Genomic DNA, 12,828 nt, shown 5'->3' with positions numbered 1-12,828 from the left:
AGTCGATCGAGCACTTTCTTAGCTGTCAGCTCGTTATTTTCGCCTGAACACTGTTCATCATCAGTTTTAGACCTCCTCGGGTCTGATTTCAACACTTCTGGTCCCTCATAAGAAAGACGCTTCTCAATTCTATCAGATTTACCGTCTCATGTGGATTCTTCTCATTTTGAGTCGGTAAATGACCCTGCTTTCTCGAGGATTGATTCGCGGCCAATTGGGCAACTTGAGTTTCAAGTGCCTTTATAGACGCGTCTTTCTGTTGATCACTTGAGTTTCTTTGTTGATCACTCAGCTGAAACTGCTTTGTAAGGGCTTGCAACATAGACTTAAGCTCACCAATTTCGCTCACCCCACCGGAAGATGATGCACCTTGATTAGAAGGAGTGAAAGAAGGAGGCTTCTGATAGCCCTGTTGATTCTTGTGTGGAGGAATATACGGCTGCTGCTGATTCAGAGGAGGAGTAGGATTGAGCACATTTTGGCTTGTCCACCTCAAATTGGGATGGACATTCGGCTCATAATAAGTGTTTGTCTGCCTATAATGTTGAAAGGCAGCACAAGACTCAAAAGGACTGGGACAATTCTCTGAAACATGTCCCTCGGCTCCATATCTTCTACGAGACGAAAGGACCGTGCAAACAAACATTTACCTGATACATCCCTCCTTTTGAAGCTCCTCCTAACTCATATTTATCAAATCTCGCAGTGAGAGCTTCAAGTTCAGCTACAGAAGGAGATTCAGCACTCCTCCTTTGATTCCCTCTGGAATTCCCATACTCAGCTTTATGGGTGGCTAAGCCATCAATGATCTTCCACCCCTTTGTCTCTCCCATGTTCTCAGCAAATCGGCCACTAGCGGCAGCATCCAAGATAGCCCTCTGATCGTCATACAACCCGTTATAGAACTGATTGCATAAACTCCACTTTTCAAAACCATGGTGCGGAATGGTTCGCACCAACTTCTTGAAACGGACCCATGCCTCATGAAAATTCTCGTCAGGTCCCTGTTTAAAACTCGTGATCTGAGCTCTAATAGCATTAGTCTTCGAGGCAGAGAAGTACTTCTTGTAAAATGCGAAAGCCAGTGAATTCCAGTCAGTTATCCCATGAGCAGCCCGGTCCAGATCCCTATACCACTCCCTTGCAGCATCGCGGAGTGAGAAAATAAACATGGTTTCTTTTATCCGATCCGGGTCACGCCGATTGGTGGGGGTATGGAGCAGCAATAATCGATAAAGGTCTCCATGTGCTTAGCTGCATCTTCATTTGCAGCTCCCCCAAAATGGTTTCTCTCAACCAAATTGATATAAGACGGCTTTGGCTCGAATTTTCTTGCCTCCCCTGGTAATACAAATCCCTTATAGAGATTCGCAGCTGTCGGCTCAGAGTGACTAGCAATAGTTGCTTCTTCGGCCATTTCTAGAAAGTCCGGAGAAGTGACGGTCTCAGCTGATGAATTAGAAATAGGAGATGAAGGTGGATCCTCTTCAAACAGAGCGTTCTCGTAATAACTAGACAGAGTACTCAGCTCTTCCTCTGTCGGCAATATCCTAGTTGATCGCCTCAACTCGCGCAAAGATTTCTCAATCTCAGGATTGTAAGGCAATAATTCACCGCCGTGTGACCTGCGCATAAGAAGAAGCTACAAATAGAATATAAGAATAGTTTAAGGAACGGATGCCCCTTAAACTAAAAGAATGACTAAAAATTAAAACAACAAATAATTTAAACAATTGCCTCCCCGGCAACGGCGCCAAAATTTGACACGGCTATCGCAACCCTATCAAAGATAAAACCTAACGGTCTCAACTAAAATGTAGCAGAGGCAGTCGAGTATCGAATCCACAGGGAGGTAATGTAATTATCAGCTGTCTAATTCTAGTCCTAAAGTAACAATGGGGGGTTTTGTTGAATTGGTTGCTAAACTACAAGATTTAGAGGAAAGAGAAATAAAAGTAAGAGCAAAAAGAGCAGGAAAATCGGTTTAAACTATCAAGAAGAGAAGGACATGTCGGGATTTTGGTTCACTACGGTAGTCCAATAACTCAGCTGTAAATGATTCAGACGAACTAATGTGAGACGGATGTTGAAAGGTCCTTTCGGTCCACTTCCTATCCTAAAATACCACTAACTTAACTTTCATCCTCATTAGGGTAGTCTACTGTTCATAGCAGGCCTATTTAGTCCAATCTTTCGATCCAGGATTAATTTTAGCCAGATTAAAGGGTGACATAGAAGCGTGCACTCAACTAAGTCGAATAAATACAATTAAATTGCTATGGTGACAGGGTCTCACAATTGATCCATCTAATTCATTCACTACATCGTCACATTTCTACCGCAGACCCCCTAATCCCAACATGAAAGGGGTTTAGCTACTCATATCGCTAATTAAACTAACAGCAATTAATTTCCCAGCAGTAAACATTATAAAATAAACAATAAATTGCATAAAAGAAATTAGGGCAGAAGGATAATCGAAGTAAACAAGCAATTGAAAGCAAACAAATGATTAATTATTATTAAGAAGGAGAAAGGAATTACAATCCAAGCGAATCTGGCGTAAAGAACACAAAATCCGAGTGAAAATAATCCCAAAGCAAGGTTATAGTGAAGAGGAATAATGTACGTAGCAAAGTTTAACAGTAGAGAGTTTGATAAGATGAAAGATGATCCTAATTAACCTAGTAAAGCGTGCTTAAATAGCAAAAGAAATAAGTTTAGCGAAATAAACACTCACGCGGGCTGATTAAAGCCCAAAACCATTAAAACCACTCGATCGAGTGGATTAAAACCACTCGATCGACCAACTCTTCAGCCAAAACTACTCGATCGACCAGAAAGTCACTCGATCGAGTAGATGGCCTTTCTGCAAGCTAAGGGTCGAGTACAAAAGTGCTCGATCGACCATCTTGGGGTGTAGAAACCACTCGATCGAGTGGAAAAACTGCTCGATCGAGTGCTTCATCTTCATTTCAGCTCAAGTCCGCCACCAAATGCCTCCTAATGCGTGCCACGATGCTTCCAAATGCAGTATCTCACTCTGGAACAATCCCGTCTCCTCTAAATGCATGCAAAAAGGACGAAAAAGGGTACGATTCCACTACTTTCGCGTTCATTTCTACAAAATGGACAAAACGAACCAAAGTAGCCAATTCGGGGCAAAATACCATAAAAATAGTATAAATATGCATAGAAATACGTGCTGAAATAGGCTAAAAAGACTATACATGAGGCACGCATCAGGCTTATTGGACCATATAATTATATATCCTATTGAGTTTATAATGACAAAGTATGTTGGGTTTACATATTTGGTACTCGTAATGGTTTGTTGAATGTTACAAGAGTATTTAACAAAGCTTGTTGGTTATATCAAAGACAAAGACAAATACAAGTTTTGAAGCTAAAGATGAAGAGCTTATATTCAAGATACGAAGATGACCAACTACTGAAGATATCCAGGAAGATTAGATAGTATAGCTCGTCATTTGGTAATGGTATCTTTAGATGTGATTATGGTGAAGTAAAGTTATAGCTATTTCATCTATAACTTTACTAAACCAAATCTAAGGTTATAATCCTTTTCACTATAACTTTGGATGACTTATGAAGAACTTGGTTTTAAAGCTTTAAAATATTTCAAAATATTTTTATAAACTAAAGTATTTATCATTTATCATGGATATATCTTATACTTATTTTGGATGAATAATTTATTACTATATCTTATTGATTAGCAATATAACCTATGAGTAGTCATGCTATCTAGGTTTATGCAAATTATTCATGTTAAACCCCAAACGACACCCCTAGGATTTCGTGATAGCTGTCTAGGATTTTGTGAGAGGCACGCCTATCTAGGTTTGTTCCTCTACTCGTTTTCCCTTTGTACAAGCTAGAGTTTAGGATATTCTATTAGATAATATTTGTTAGAGATTCCTATCTCTTTCTATATTATTTAGTAAGATATCATTTCCATAAAAATAAAGAATATACCTTGTTATAAATATTAAAGAAAGATTTCATATCTTCTTGATTATTTACCAAGATATTATTTCCTTAAGATAAGATAAAATCTTAGAGAAGAATTCTTTTCTTAATAGACACGAAAACACTCGGTCCTAGGGTTTTGATTTTTCGAACCCTAGTTCCATCTTCTATAAATACTACCTTCACTCTTTTAATTAGGGCTAAGACTTTTCACGCAAAATCATTTTATAAGCATATCACGCAAATAGAGTAAAATTATTTTTAATTTTAAAAAGTCGAGTTCTTCATTTGTCAATTACATATATTGATATCGTTATTGGATTATAGTGCTTAGATTTGTTTCTTATACGTTCAATTGTGTGAACATCAAAAGAACAATCAAACACTTTCTTATTAACGTAAGATAGATAAATCGAGTATTTAACCGTACTCAATTGAGTTACAACTAGAGTTAGTTGTACGAGTGGGTTGATAATTTTGTAATCCGTAGAAAGGTACTTAAATTATTAATCGAGAATAGTGAACGTAGGTTTCGACTTGTGAAACCGAACCACTTCAAATCATGTGTGTCCTGACACGGCTGTCGGAACCCTATCAAAACTAAACCAACCGGCTCTAACTAATGTAGTAGAGGTAAGTCGGGTATCGTACTCCACAGGGAGGCGGTCACTATCTACTTGTTATCTATTCGGTATAAGGTCACGAAATAGGGGTTTGATTGAATTGTTTTGACTAAACTAATGAATGGAATTAAAGGCAATAATAGAAACAACAATAAAAATAGGAAAGGATGAAATAGCAAAGTGATCAAATAAAGAGAAAGATGCCAGGATGTCGGTTCATCATGATATTACACAAATCAGCTATAGGTAGGGTCAGTCGGTCCGATGTGAGAAGGGTAGTGGAAAGGTCCTTCCGGTCCGCTATCCGCCCTAGATTCTTCCTAAATAGCTTCCGCTCTGATTAGGGTAGTCTATTGTTCATAACAGGTCTGTTCATTCCAGTCTTCCAATCTAGATCTGAATTTAACCAGGTTAATTAATTCAGTTGCGTGCACTCAACCTAATAATTACTATTATATTTCTATAAAATAATTCTCACAACAAAAACCTTCTAAACTAATTAAAGCGTCATTGTTTTACTATCATAGCTCCCTGATACCGTCGTAGAGTACCAAAGATAAATTTATATTTCCAAACTACTACTATAGATAGCGGCAGTCAGGGTCGAACCACAAGGAGGCGATGCAATTAATAGTTGTCTAATTTTAATCTAAAGTAACAATTGTGAGGGGGATTTGATTTGAGTTGTTCTATAACTAAAGGCAGTAAATGAAAAGTAAACTAAGCTAAAAGATGAAATCAAATATAAAAAGGGTACTAAGATGGTCGGTTCACTGTAGTTTCGGTGGCAGTACACTAGGTAGGTCTAAAACAATCACGTGAGACGGGAAAATAAGAAGTCCTCTCGGTCCATTCTAAACAGGTAGCATCTTTCGATCTCGCTACGGGTCCCTAATATCACTAATACTAACTTTCATCCTGAAAAGTGACTTAAAAGTGTAAATTAACTTATCTCTCGATCTTATTAATTTAGTCATCTTAATTAGGTAGTCTATTTCCCTCCCCTATCTTTCGATCTTACTGGGTCGGTCAATTCCTAAGCATTCAACTAGTCGCGTGCACTCAATTCGTCAAGTAAAGCAATTTAATTAATTAAAACGAAGTGAAACTCACGTGGCCAGTCGATCGACCAGGGTAGGCGGTCGATCGACCATGGCGCGATCTAGGTCTCCCTACTCTAATGACGCCTACACTACAGATTCCCTACATCCTAGCACATGGGGTTTAGCTACTCATGCTGGAAATAATAACAACAGTAAAATCAACAATTAAAGCATTCAAAATCATACTTAAATTATCTAAATAAACAATTAACATAAAACGATAATTGGCTTTGGGATCCTATCTAGCAATCTAAACTATGAACGAAATAAAGCAGCGAAACTGAATGATGGAACAGAGAAATACCGTATGAAACAGGAAGGAAAGATCAAAACCGGATGCGGAAAATAAACTTTTATTGACGGAAAATATTCTAAGCTAATGAATGAACCCTAATAAATTTTGATGTTGAAAGACTTGATGATAATAGGTTACGTTATATAGGAATATAACATAACACTTATTCCTTAACCTAATATACAATGGGCTTCTAACTTCTCGTCCTTTTAATTTGCGTCAGAATCAACGGTTCGGTCGATCGACCATGCAAGGCAGTCGATCGACTGGTCAGCGCTGAACAGGAGCTACTGGAAGTCGTGCTCTGGTCGATCGACCATGGAGGTCAGTCGATCGATTGAAGTAGCTGGTACTCGCTCCTAAATTCTTCATAAAGTTGTCTTTCAGGTCTCGAAATACGTACCAAGTTCGTTTCTTGAGTAAATAATTCACGTCAAATGCAATGCAAGGTACTCGGGGACGGATTTAGCTCAATTTCTACTCATTTCCGCATAAATCTGCAATATTACATAAAAATACGAAAGTAGACGAAATGGGGCAAATAGTAGCATAAACTACATGAATGAGCTCTGAAATGCGTGTAAAATAGGGTGTAAAACATCATATAAAAGACACGCATCAAACTTCCCCAAACCAAACCCTTGCTTGTCCCCAAGCAAGAACTAGACTCGATCCTAAAACCTAATGGAACGAGTTCAATCTCAGAGCGAAATACAACCATAAAGCCTAAACCAATTTAATGCAACAACTAATAATAAATTAGCAATATGAATCATGCAAACGAGTTATGTAGTCGTTAAAAACTGCTGAACCGTCAACTATAGAGACTTATCAATTTGGACTCTCACGGGTCGCTCATATCACTCAATGAATACGGGTGAGTATATGTAAAGATAGAAATAAGTAAATGTAATGACTCTCACCTAACTACGACCTATAAGAACATGCCTGCAATCTAATATGAAAATAATCTCTATAACCATACATATGCATTCCAACCAAACAAATGACCATGACACATGCCGAGGTAAATATGGATATGTGAGGTAACGGGTAAGAAGAGGCAAAACAATTATGGGAATGTGGAGGTATAGGTGATCAAGCTAGTACCTAAACAGAACCATATGACAACATCCAACTTCTTGCTCAAGATCAACAATAAATCCGGTGCTAATTATCAAGCACAAATCTCACAATCTCCATAATAATCAATCAACTCCCCATAAGATACAAATGCAACATGGGAGCAAAAATCGCCATTAAATAAAGACTTTGAATTATGCGATTTGATTTTTTTTCCTTTCTTCTCGGGCTTCAGTCGATCGACCAATGAGTCCAGTCGATCGACCATAGACCGAACTTATTTCCCTTCTTTTTCTTCTCTTTTCTTTTTCTTATTATTTTTTTTCTTTCTTTCCTTCCTTTTTCATCTTCCCAACATCATCTCAAAATGAGCATTAGCTACCAAAACAAAGTAACAATCCCAAGAACATAAACTACTAGCTTGGCAAGGACAGGCTTAACGTAGGATGTGGTTAACGGGACAAAAAGGCTATTTCTGGCAGTGTGGAGCTTATGGGCAAAATGAATAAAGGAAACCTCTTCCACATGTGTCAACTAACCACGAACCCGAATGCATACAGGTATTAAGCAGATTAAGTTCATATTTATGCATATTGATTTAACATGTCTTACAAGGAGTAACTACTCACAATCCTAGATAAACTGGTCATGAATGACACCAGTTATAGGCTCTAAACCTCAGAAAAAATAAGTAGTTTGCCAAAAATCTAAGTCAAGTCTCAAGTCCAGCAAAATATTTAACGAAAACTCGTAGACTATGCAAATGATTCTACTAATAACGTGTCAATTAGCAAGGCTTAGGCATAAATAGCTGAAAATGCAATGTCATCATTGAAATACTACCGTTCCGACTCGACCTATATGCAAAAGTAAACGTGCAATTTTTTGAATTTTTGAATTTTTTCATTTTTTTTTGAATTTTTGTATATAAGGAGAAATTAAGTAACAATGCGAACAGAAAAATTAAACGTGAATGCAAAAACATATGAATGCTATGCAAAACCCTTCCCCAAACCAAATCACACAATGTCCCCATTGTGTAAAATCATATAATGAAATAAAAGGGAAACGGGAATTTTGCGATAAATTAACTAAACAAGACATGAAGTAAGGACTCGGAAACTCACAAGACTTTAAGCGCAGCAAAAGGAAACCTCCCCAAACCAGGGTGAGCTAGGAGGTTTCAGTAGCCAGCAGTGCTACCTTAGGTACCTGAAAAGACAAACAAAATACCCGCGTAATCCGAGAAAACAAAATTGAAGCGCAAAAGTATGTGCAAAATCAAGAAACGGAAGAAAACCGAAGTGAAACGGAAGATAAAGTGGCGAAAGGACTCCCTCAACTCCGTAAATCGACCAAACACAGCAGGGGAATGATCGAAAATAGATACAGCAGCGCTGGGCGGTCGATCGACCACATCACCCAGTCGATCGACCAGGATGAACAGGAACAGAAGCTCTTGGAATCACAGCTCAGTCGATCGACCACACAGGCCAGTCGATCAACTGAAATACCTGCTGTAAGTTCTGATTTTCTTCGAATTAGCTCAATAAATTGAGCTAACTAGGTCTATAAACCCGCAAATACACATAATAATGCGCCCAAAATTGCGCAAAACCCAAAGTAACAGTCTAAAGCCTTTAAAATCCTAAGCAAAATTATTAATGCGAAGTCTCGCGCAAACCAAAACAATAAAAAGAGAGTTTAACAAAAGCAATAAAATGGTCTTTAAAAGCATGTGATCAACTAATAGTTGATCAAGAATGGCCACGGAATGGCCCACTTGCTCGGCTTTTGGATACAAGAGGTAGCCTCTACAGTGCTCTTCTCCTCAGCTGCACTCCTATCAATTTCAACATCCGAAGAACTCAACGGATCAACAGCTTCAACATCTCCCCAATCAATGACTTCATCTGACTCGTCAAAATCCAAATCGGACTCTGTCACTTTGACTGGCTCCTCATCAGGCTCCTCATCTGTGCCATAGCTAAGATATCCTAGACCGCCTCTTTGAACGATTGGCTCCTTCTCAGCTGGAGCAACATGCGGCTCTTCCTTCCCCAAACCAGCTCCTGCAATAGTCAAAACAGAAGAGTCTTCCTCCAATTTGCTCCCAATCTGGGGCGGAGGTGTTAAAGCAGAAATAGGCATAGAGGTAGGCATATCAGAAAGCACAAAATAGGATTTCTTTTCAGAAACCACATTACAAGTTACTGGCCACATGGGGTCTTTCTTCTTAGCTGTCTGGGCAAAGACAATGGAATGTTTCCCTACCTTAAAGGTCAATGTCCCTGAGCCAACATCTATAACTGCACCAGCAGTGTGCAGAAATGGTCTACCCAAAATGATAGGAATGTGAGCATCCTCGGGCAAATCTAACACAGCGAAGTCAACTAGGAAAAAGAACTTTCCTATTTGCACGGGAATGTCCTCTAAGACTCCTATAGGCTGGACCGCAGAACGATCAGCCATCTGTACTGTCATGTTAGTGACCGCAAACCTAGTCAATTTCAACTTCCTAGCAAGACTCAAAGGCATGACACTAATACTGGCTCCTAGGTCACATAATGTCTTCTCAATAGAAAAGGTGCCAATATTACATGGGACTGAAAAGCTACCTGGGTCTTCTAGCTTATAAGGTGCAGTATGAGTTAAATAAGAATATGACTCCTCAGTTAGTGACTTCTTTTTAGACAAACGTTGCTTCATAAATTTCATGTAGGCAGGCACTTGATTGACTAATTCAAGGAAAGGAACTTGCACATTTAAACTACGAATAACATTTTCAAATTTGTTGAACGATACCTGTTCCTTTGTCGGCACCAATCTTTTCGGATAAGGGGCTGTAAGAAGTAACTTAGTCCTCTCCTCTAAGTCTCTCATACCGGCATCAGTGGATTTAGGCTGAAAATCCACGATCTTCTACTTGTTGAAGCTCGAGCCTTCTTCAGACCGTCTCAAAAATGAACCATTAATCGTCATCGGGTCATACTTTGGAACCGGGACTGACCCATTAGCATTTGGGTCTTGCCTCAATATTTTCGGAGTCCTCGTACCCCGAAATAAGTGGTCCCTCAAGTTATCTGGCATTGGAGGACGAAAAGGTTCATGATCAGCAGCATTGTCAGTCGATCGACCATGTATGTCAGTCGATCGACTGACTTCTACAGGACCAGTAGCTGTTTTGTTTCGCGTTTCAGTCGATCGACCAGGTGTATCAGTCGATCGACTGATATACCTGGTAGAAGTCTTTTTATTGCCACTGTTCGTCACTGCCTTCTTCTTACTTGGTTCCGCCTCATCTTTTCCGGCAGCTTCCTTGACCATAGCGGGCCCATCAAGGGTAGACCCACTCCTCAAAGTAATCGCATTAAGGGTCTCTTTTTGGTCCGGCTGTGACTGTAATTGGCCCGGAGCTCTTGTTGCACTCTTGCTAGCCAGTTGAGCGATTTGACTCTCCAACATTTTTGTAGAAGTCTCTATAGCTTGAGACTCCTTTTGCAGCAATCCCGACAAGTTTTGAACCATGTTTTTCAACTCAGAAACGTCAGAACCTTGAAATTGCTGCTGCTGAGGCACATAAGGTGGCTTTTGAAACTGTTGTTGCTTATGAGGGGGCACATAACTTTGTTGTTGCTGCTGCTGCTGTGGGGGTGGAGTCGGATTTTGGACATTTTGACTACTCCACCTCAAGTTTGGATGGACATTCGGCTCAAAATAAGTGTTTGTCTGCCTATAATGTTGAAAAGCAGCACAAGACTCATAGGGACTAGGACAAAAATCCGAAACATGTCCCTCAGCTCCACATCTTTTGCAGACGAAAGGACCGTCTGACACAGCATTCACTTGATAAATCCCTCTTTTTGAAGCTCCTCCCAACTCGTACTTATCAAATCTCGCCGTAAGAGCCTCTAATGCAGCTACAGAAGGGGATTCAGCCAACTCTCCTTTGATTTCCCCTGGAATTTCCATGCTCAGCTTTATGGGTGGCCATATCATCAATGATTTTCCACCCCTTAGTTTCTCCAACATTCTCCTGGAATCTGCCATTAGCTGCAGCATCCAAGATAGCCCTCTTATCGTCATAAAGCCCATTATAAAACTGGTTGCATAGGCTCCATTGCTCGAACCCATGGTGCGGAATAGTTCGCACCAGCTTCTTGAAACGGACCCATGCCTCATGAAAATTCTCATCAGGACCCTGTTTAAAGATTGTGATCTGAGCTCTAATGGCATTGGTCTTCGAGGCAGAGAAATATTTCTTGTAGAATGCTAGGGCCAGTGAATTCCAATCAGTGATCCCGTTAGCAGCTCGATCCAGATCTCGGTACCATTCCCTTGCAGCATCACGAAGTGAGAATATGAACATTGTCTCCTTCACCTGGTCCTGGGTCACACCTGCTGGTGGGGGTATGGAGCAGCAGTAGTCAATGAATGTCTCCATATGTTTAGCTGCATCTTCATTTGCAGCTCCCCCGAATTGGTTTCTCTCAACCAAGTTAATATAAGACGGTTTTAGCTCGAATTTTCTGTCCGTCCCTGGTAATGCGAATCCCTTATAGAGATTCGCAGCTGTTGGCTCGGAGTGACTGGCTATACTTGCTTCTTCAGCCATGTCTGGAGATGTGACGGTCTCAGCAGAGGAAGTAGAAATAGGTGACGAAGGTGGATCCTCCTCAAACAGCTCGTTCTCGTAGTAACTGGACAGAGTACTCAGCTCTTCCTCTGTCGGCAATACTCTAGATGATCGTCTCAACTCGCGCAAAGTCCTTTAGATCTCAGGATACAAGGGTCTCGGTACACCACCAAGTGACCTGCGTATAAGAGGAAACTACAAGTAGAATATGAGAATAGTTTAAGGAACAGATGTCCCTTAAACTAAGAGAAAGACTAAAAATAAAACAACTAAAAATTTAAACAATTGCCTCCCCGGCAACGGCGCCAAACATTGATACCGTCGTAGAGTACCAAAGATAAATTTATATTTCCAAACTACTACTATAGATAGTGGCAGTCAGGGTCGAACCACAAGGAGGCGATGCAATTAATAGTTGTCTAATTTTAATCTAAAGTAACAATTGTGAGGGGGATTTGATTTGAGTTGTTCTATAACTAAAGGCAGTAAATGAAAAGTAAACTAAGCTAAAAGATGAAATCAAATATAAAAAGGGTACTAAGATGGTCGGTTCACTGTAGTTTCGGCGGCAGTACACTAGGTAGGTCTAAAACAATCACGTGAGACGGGAAAATAAGAAGTCCTCTCGGTCCATTCTAAACAGGTAGCATCTTTCGATCTCGCTACGGGTCCCTAATATCACTAATACTAACTTTCGTCCTGAAAAGTGACTTAAAAGTCTAAATTAACTTATCTCTCGATCTTATTAATTTAGTCGTCTTAATTAGGTAGTCTATTTCCCTCCCCTATCTTTCGATCTTACTGGGTCGGTCAATTCATAAGCATTCAACTAGTCGCGTGCACTCGATTCGTCAAATAAAGCAATTTAATTAATTAAAACGAAGTGAAACTCACGTGGCCAGTCGATCGACCAGGGTAGGCGGTCGATCAACCATGGCGCGATCTAGGTCTCCCTATTCTAATGCCGCCTACACTACAGATTCCCTACATCCTAGCACATTGGGTTTAGCTACTCATGCTGGAAATAATAACAACAATAAAATCAACAATTAAAGCATTCGAAATCATACTTAAATTATCTAAATAAACAATTAA

The 12,828-nt window shown here is 39.8% G+C and overlaps 1 non-coding gene across 1 annotated transcript; it reads left to right on the top strand.

Annotated features, from left to right (window-relative positions):
• Window positions 1-930: 930 nt before the first annotated feature.
• Window positions 931-1,037, top strand: LOC141604019 (small nucleolar RNA R71). The gene has a single exon (XR_012525846.1). It is a non-coding gene; the product is annotated as a small nucleolar RNA R71 (small nucleolar RNA).
• Window positions 1,038-12,828: the final 11,791 nt, after the last annotated feature.

The sequence above is a fragment of the Silene latifolia genome, chromosome 9, assembly GCF_048544455.1.
Source record: "Silene latifolia isolate original U9 population chromosome 9, ASM4854445v1, whole genome shotgun sequence".
Taxonomy (NCBI): Eukaryota; Viridiplantae; Streptophyta; class Magnoliopsida; order Caryophyllales; family Caryophyllaceae; genus Silene; species Silene latifolia.
The sequence above is the reverse complement of the archived record's forward strand: the minus strand, read 5'-3'. Positions and strand labels throughout refer to the sequence as shown.